Here is a 7769-nt window from a genome sequence, read left to right as displayed (position 1 = left end):
TGAACAGCGTATAGTATTGCGCAGTTGGAGGTGAGCCGCCAGCTGTGGTGGATGTGGGGAGAGAGAGGGCAGAATTTTAAGAGTGGACGATCTGGATGTGTGTCCACCAGAAAGAGTAAATTTGTAATACTGGATATCATGAACTGAGATATATATGATGACTTTGGAATATTATTAAGGTAAACACATTGTTTGTTCTCTATCAAAATCTTTCATTTGCTAACTATGCCTATCAGTAGTTAGTGCCTTCAGTAGTTAGATTCTTTTATTTAGCTGTCAGTATTGACTCACGCTGTATTGCAGTAGTTCAAGTAACGAAGGTATAGGTTATTGTTAGTCAGGGCCATTCTTTTGTAGGGATTATTGAAAGCCAGATTGCGTTGCGCTAAAAATATTGTGTGTCAGTTTAGTGTTGATCAGAATAAGTAAAGAGAGTAATGTCTTGCTACGTTCAGTTTTGCTCAGCTGTTTGAAAATCAATTTATCAGCACAGTAATTCACTAATTTTTCAAAGGGGATGTTTGATATGTCGACACTTAGCCGAGGATACCTCAGTGGAATCTTCTGATTTTTTCCTTGTAGTTTGTGTAATTAGTGTAGCTATTGTTTATTGCTAGCGCGTAATTATAGAGAGAATTGCCTTTGTAGTTATAGTTTTTCGTTGTTGTACAGTAAAACAGTTGTGGCATGCATGTGGATTTGCACCAAGTATTTCGCAGCTGCGCTTCCGATTAACGAATTATTATTTTCAGTGCTATGCTAATGTGTTTTCTTGTTTTTGTTCTTCAAATTGTGCTTTTCTTGTTATCGTGTGAAATACGTGATAATTATGACGTGTGAAAAACGTAACACTAGGTTCCAAAGTAAACTGAGAAATGATAGTGACGACGATTGCAGCTTATCAGCACCATCGTGTAATGAATTAGCAGACATTCAACGTAGTAATTTGGTAATTGTGCATAGGGAAATGGAGCGGGCGGCAAATAATGGTGTAGACAGTGAAACAATTAGTGAATAAGGAAGCATTATTGATCGATCGGTCGGCAACAGCTCGCCTCAGGAATCCGAAATGACAGGACACAATCTTGCAAATACTGTAGATTCAGGTTTTGGGTCCTCACCGTTTTCTCAAATAAGTCAAGACACATTTTCTGCTTGTCAAAATTTGAATGTTGCCGGTGCAAATGCAGTGCCGAAAAGCATAGAGGAACAGATTCCAGACACTAATACATTATGAAAGGTCTCTGTTGGATTCCTTTCATGTTAATTTTTTAGAACTGTTGTCATTTACGGTATACATTCCACTTCTAAATTTACTGTGGTGTTTCTGACTATCTGGGAGGAGACTGAGCAGTGGAACGTGTTACTTTTACACATAATCAAGAACGATCTGTCACACTACTACACTTTAAAACACAGTTTATATGTAATTCATGCCACACAGTCTCATACGGAACCTACATCCGCTTTCTTTTACATACTGCATATGATAAGATACTGTCATCCCCCTACCATTCTGTGTGAAAGGATGAATGAGCAAATTTATTTCTAGTTGCGTGCTTGATGGTAGCAGACAAGCCTGTCTGCTAGAGCACAATAGGACCAACGTCAGAACAGGTAGCTACGCTTTCTAAAAGCAGAGAGGTTTCTATTCTTAGTATGGTCCTGTCCGTCCCTTGTCATGTTGGTATAGGAAACTGCCTCTCTGGTCACTTCCGTTTGGTATCTGTTAAGCACCCTCGGTAGGCGCCCATACAGTCGGTCCGCGGCGAGCGTCTGAATTGGTAAGATCTCCGGCTAAGCGCATCTCTGCTAAGTCCGTAGGACAATGGATTTCTTAAGTTCAGCCTAACTGAATAACCAGTTCGAAGTTTTTCTTTTGTAATTTGTGTTTCGTGGTAATTTATTTTAATTATCAAAATTATTGTGGAGTTACACTCTTTGTGTAAATCAAGTTGACCACATGAAGCATGTAGTGTGATCATCAAAGTAGCCCTCAGCTATTCTTTTCGGGAAGATTTCACAGAGAGTTTGTATGAATTTAGTATACCAGTGTGTGGTAATTTCATGACGGACAGGATTGCGCTACAAACATAACTTCATTGGGTGAAAATTGAATCGGTTGGTTGTGGTTAATTTCCTCTTCATTATTTCAACGTTCTTCGCATGTTATTTTATGAATGCAGTGTTGTATGCAGTCTCCCAATCTTGGCTCCATATTTGATGTGTTCCGTAAGATTAAAAACTCACATTTTCACAATCCTAAATAAGGCACCAGTTTAGTTATGAATCAAGTTTAATATGCTGAAATTTTAACGGAACAATGATCAATGTTAAAATAAATGTCCAAATATAAACTGATTTATTTCTTTTTATTTAAATTGTCTTTTCATATATATATATCACTGGTTATCGTAAGATGACTACTAAAAGATTATAATTAATGTTAGTGTGGTTGGGAATTTGGTAAGCTAGACTGGATACCTGGTGAAACAGTTGCTCAGTAATGCAAGGTTAACTTCCCCAGATAGCTCACAGCTTTTAACCCGCTTTTATTGCCTTGAATATCAGCACCGCTTTCACAACAAATTAATGCATCAACATTACAATTATTATTGCAATTAATGCAACAAATGAAACAAAATCAGAGACAAACATAGCAACAGTTAGACACAATGGAACAAAATCTTCAAAAGTTAGACACAATGGAATAAAATCTTCAAAAGTTAGACACCACACTTGAACAAACACGTGAAGGGTTAACTGCTGAGTTACTTAAAATCGAATCGAAATGTCAAAAAGTCTGTAATGACGTAAAAACACAAATTTGTGTGCATTTTCAACCTATTTTTTTCACGTCATGACAATGCATTACAGAATCACGAAGCAGCCATAAAAGAATTGCAAACTATTGTTCATGAAAATCACGACACCTTGCACGTTAAAATTGACTCAATTGCATCTACCGATTCGGTTATGCAACTTGCAAAAACTCAAGGAAACTTAAAGGACATAGTAGATACGTTTTCAACACAAATGGACACTCTGAAACTTGGTTCAGAAAAACACACTGAGGAAATCAGTTCATTATCGGAGAAAGTAGCCGAACTTTCAGATCATTTCACTACCTACCAAGGTAGATGGTGAACTGAATGACACAAGAGCGGTAGCCTTCACTGACACAGAAGAGTATGAACAAATTAAGAAATTCAAACAAAATCATAATAAAATCAATAAACAGTACAAAAGAGAAATCCGGGAAGTACAACATCAGTTGACACAGGTAATACAAGAATTACATAGTGCAGAGGACACTCGCGCTCCAATACGGGAAGAGGGACATAGAAATATGGAACAGCCACAAAATAATAACACAGGGCGCTTCGGAAATTATGAAAGAAATTGGCAAGGTACACCGAATCTTGAGATGGAACCGCCGAAACGACGTAACAATGACCGACATGCGACTCGTCGACATGATGATTTTGACTATAAGCTGTTTATTACTACACGTAAATTCAAAACATTTAAGGATTCCGGCAACGACATTCATCCACAAGCGTGGCTTCATCAATTCTCTGATTGTTTTCCCCCCAACTGGTCATTAGAACACAGATTAGAATTTATGTGTGGCTATTTAGAGAATGAACCAGCTGTAAGAATGCGACTGGTCATTAACGATTGTCACAGTGAAGGAGAATTTTGTCATGCCTTCTTCTCAGCATATTGGTCTCAATCTACACCAGACCGAGTAAAACATAGCATCGTAATGATGAAACATTTCGAACAATCTGAATTTTCCAGTCTTGTGAAATATTTTGAAGACATGTTACATAAGAATCAATATCTGTCAAACCCATATAGCACCTCAGAACTCATCCGCATTTGCTTAATCAAATTGCCTGAACATTTACGACATATTATTTTGGCAGGACGTTGCAAAGATTACACTGAAGCTTTTCAGGGACAAGAATTGGAAATTGACACTGACAATCACGGGACGCGAAAACAGGAACACAACAATTACGGGTCACATCCGTCACAATTCCGCAATGAAAGAAATAATAACTGGACACGACAAGGCTATTCTTACAATGCAAACCGTGACCAAAACAGACACCACCCGTGTGACAACCGTTGGCAAAATAGTAATAATTACAGGGAAAGCACCTATCTGCGGTAATGACTATGACAGAGACAATCAGAGAAACAGACAATATGGAAACCAAAATAATTATTATCAACGGAGACAGAATAACTTCAGACGCAACAGTCCACCGCGCAGTTACGATTCCGGGAGAAACTCTCCACCACATGACCGACAAAAGAGAAACTAGGGAAACTACCAACATAACGACAGACCTGAATGTCATCAGACCTGGCGGGATTCAAACAGGGCAGGGCCCTCTCGACAAGGTGAATTTGTAGAAGTTAGGTCTTCAAATCCCAATAACGACGCGTGCCAACAAAGAGACAATAGGAAATGACTCACACTGCTGGCAGCCACAAAACGTACTTATGAGGCTGACGACGTAGCTGCCATGGCTAGTAATTACGTAAAAATGGAAGACATTAGGGACATCTTACTTCAGGAACATGACATAAAACATAACAACATTGCATATCCTGTAATTCACATTACGGTAAATGACGTAAAATTTACGGCAGTACTTGACTCTGGCAGACCCACTTCAGTAATCAGTGAAACAGCCTTTAGCAAATGCTACAAATCGAATGATTTCCCCACGCTTCCGTTACGTAAGATTAAATTACAAGGTGCAATCGTTGGAAAAAGTGTAGATGTGCGCCAACAAACCAACTTAGGATTCTTTTGCCAAAGCCATAGTTTCTCTAAGAACTTTCTTGTTGTTCCATTACTGTCGACGGAAATTATATTGGGAGTAGACTTTTTGAATGAATAGAAAGCAATCTTAAACTTTCTCGATGCTGAAATAAGTTTAGAGAAAGAAGGTAAGTCAATAGCTTTGAAATTTGAAGAGTGGCTCTCAAATCATGACGAGGAAATTAATTGGCTTTACCTTCTCTTCGACAACAGTTCGGAATTTTTGACAGAACTTGACATTAACAATCACTCTGCAAGTACTGACAGGGATGATATCGACAGCGTATTTGATACTAATGAGTTAATTCAGAATAAAATTCAGACAATTGAGAATTGTAATGACACTGATAGGCAGGACCTTATTGAGATTTTAGAAGCACATTCCACAGTTTTTACTCACCAAACAGGAACAATCACGGGATTTCAATACCAATTTCGTGTTCGTGAGCATACTAAATTTTGTGTTAGACCATACGTAATTCCAGCACATTATAGGGACCGTGTTAGAACAGAAATACAATCTATGATTGACGAGGGAATTATTGAGCCACAGTAAGCTCATACAACAATCCGTTACATGTTGTTGAGAAGAAAAATGGATCGATCAGGCTTGTCTTAGATTCGAGACAAATCAATACTATCATCATTCCTGAAACAGACAGGCTGCAAACGTTGGAAGAACTTCTTCAAAATTTTAATGGTGTAAAAAGAAAGATTAAGAAAAGGCAAACCTACGTTTCTAGCATTTGTAGACTTAGAGAAAGCTTTTGACAACGTTAACTGGAATACTCTCTTTCAAATTCTGAAGGTGGTAGGGGTAAAATACAGGGAGCGAAAGGCTATTTACAATTTGTACAGAAACCAGATGGCAGTTATAAGAGTCGAGGGACATGAAAGGGAATCAGTGGTTGGGAAAGGAGTGAGACAGGGTTGTAGCCTCTCCCCGATGTTATTCAATCTGTATATTGAGCAAGCAGTAAAGGAAACAAAAGAAAAATTCGGAGTAGGTATTAAAATTCATGGAGAAGAAGTAAAAACTTTGAGGTTCGCCGATGACATTGTAATTCTGTCAGAGACAGCAAAGGACTTGGAAGAGCAGTTGAACGGAATGGACAGTGTCTTGAAAGGAGGATATAAGATGAACATCAACAAAAGCAAAACGAGGATAATGGAATGTAGTCAAATTAAATCGGGTGATGCTGAGGGGATTAGATTAGGAAATGAGACACTTAAAGTAGTAAAGGAGTTTTGCTATTTAGGGAGTAAAATAATTGATGATGGTCGAAGTAGAGAGGATATAAAATGTAGACTGGTAATGGCAAGGAAATCGTTTCTGAAGAAGAGAAATTTGTTAACATCGAGTATAGATTTAAGTGTCAGGAAGGCGTTTCTGAAAGTATTTGTATGGAGTGTAGCCATGTATGGAAGTGAAACATGGACGATAACCAGTTTGGACAAGAAGAGAATAGGAGCTTTCGAAATGTGGTGCTACAGAAGAATGCTGAAGATAAGGTGGGTAGATCACGTAACTAATGAGGAGGTATTGAATAGGATTGGGGAGAAGAGAAGTTTGTGGCACAACTTGACTAGAAGAAGGGATCGGTTGGTAGGACATGTTTTGAGGCATCAAGGGATCACAAATTTAGCATTGGAGGGCAGCGTGGAGGGTAAAAATCGTAGAGGGAGACCAAGAGATGAGTACACTAAGCAGATTCAGAAGGATGTAGGTTGCAGTAGGTACTGGGAGATGAAGAAGCTTGCACAGGATAGAGTAGCATGGAGAGCTGCATCAAACCAGTCTCAGGACTGAAGACCACAACAACAACAAAAGTGTTGTCTTCCATTGATCTCAGATCCAGCTTTTATCACATCGAATTTCATCCAGAATGTAGAAAATACACAGCTTTTCTTTGTTTCGACGTTTGTTATCAACTTCGGAAAATTCCTTTTTGTTTGAACATTTATCGGGAGCATCCATTCGTGGGCTAAATTCCATATTACCTGAGTTCTTAAAACGTCACATCACCTTATATGTGGACGATATTCTGATAGCAGAAGCCTCATGGGAACAACGTAATCGCATCCTCAACAGTGTGTTACATATTTTTGCAGAATCTGGAATTACAGTTAACTTGGAAAAGTCTGAATTCGGTAGGACTAAGGTGAAATTTTTGGGACGTATTATTTCTTCTGAAGGCATTGAGCCGGATCCTGAAAAGTTAGAAGCAATCAGAGCCATTCCAGTTCCATCTACAAAAACAAGTCCGCGGTTTTCTAGGTCCCATAAATTTTTACCGTCGTTTTCTGAGTATGCAAATTCTAGTTACACCAAATCTTTTTCTCTCACTGGAAAAAATACTATTTGGAACTGGGACAAACAGGCATAGTTGGAATTCAATTCTTTGAAAGGATCACCACTTAACGCGTCATTATTAGCTCTTCCAGATCTGTCACAAGATTTCTGCCTTAGACCGAATTCTTCTGAAGTCGGTCTTGGTGCCCATTTATTTCAAGAAGCCATAGAAAATGACACTACTGTTCAGAAAACCATTGCTTTTGCTAGCTGAGTGCTAACAAAATCTGAAAAAAAAAAATTCCGTTACTGAATTAGAAGCTTTAGCTATCGCTTGGGCATTTAACAAATTCCGTTTCTTTCTTTCTGGTAAGCACGTTAAAGTATACAGTGATCATCGTGCATTACAATTTCTTATGTCTTAAAAATTAAATCATGACAGGTTCAAACGTTGGGCATTGTTTCTGCAAGACATTCCCGGCAAGGAGAACATTGTTGCGGACGCACTGTCACGCACAGCGGCTGGGCTTGAGAAAAGTAACACAGAAGGCAACCTTGAGGGAAATTTCAGTATGCTTTACGTTCAGAAAGTCGCCTTTGAAAACTTCATCACCACATCTTTAAAGGACATTG

The sequence above is a fragment of the Schistocerca piceifrons genome, chromosome 5 (assembly GCF_021461385.2).
Source record: "Schistocerca piceifrons isolate TAMUIC-IGC-003096 chromosome 5, iqSchPice1.1, whole genome shotgun sequence".
NCBI lineage: Eukaryota > Metazoa > Arthropoda > Insecta > Orthoptera > Acrididae > Schistocerca > Schistocerca piceifrons.
Note: the sequence above shows the minus strand (reverse complement) of the source record.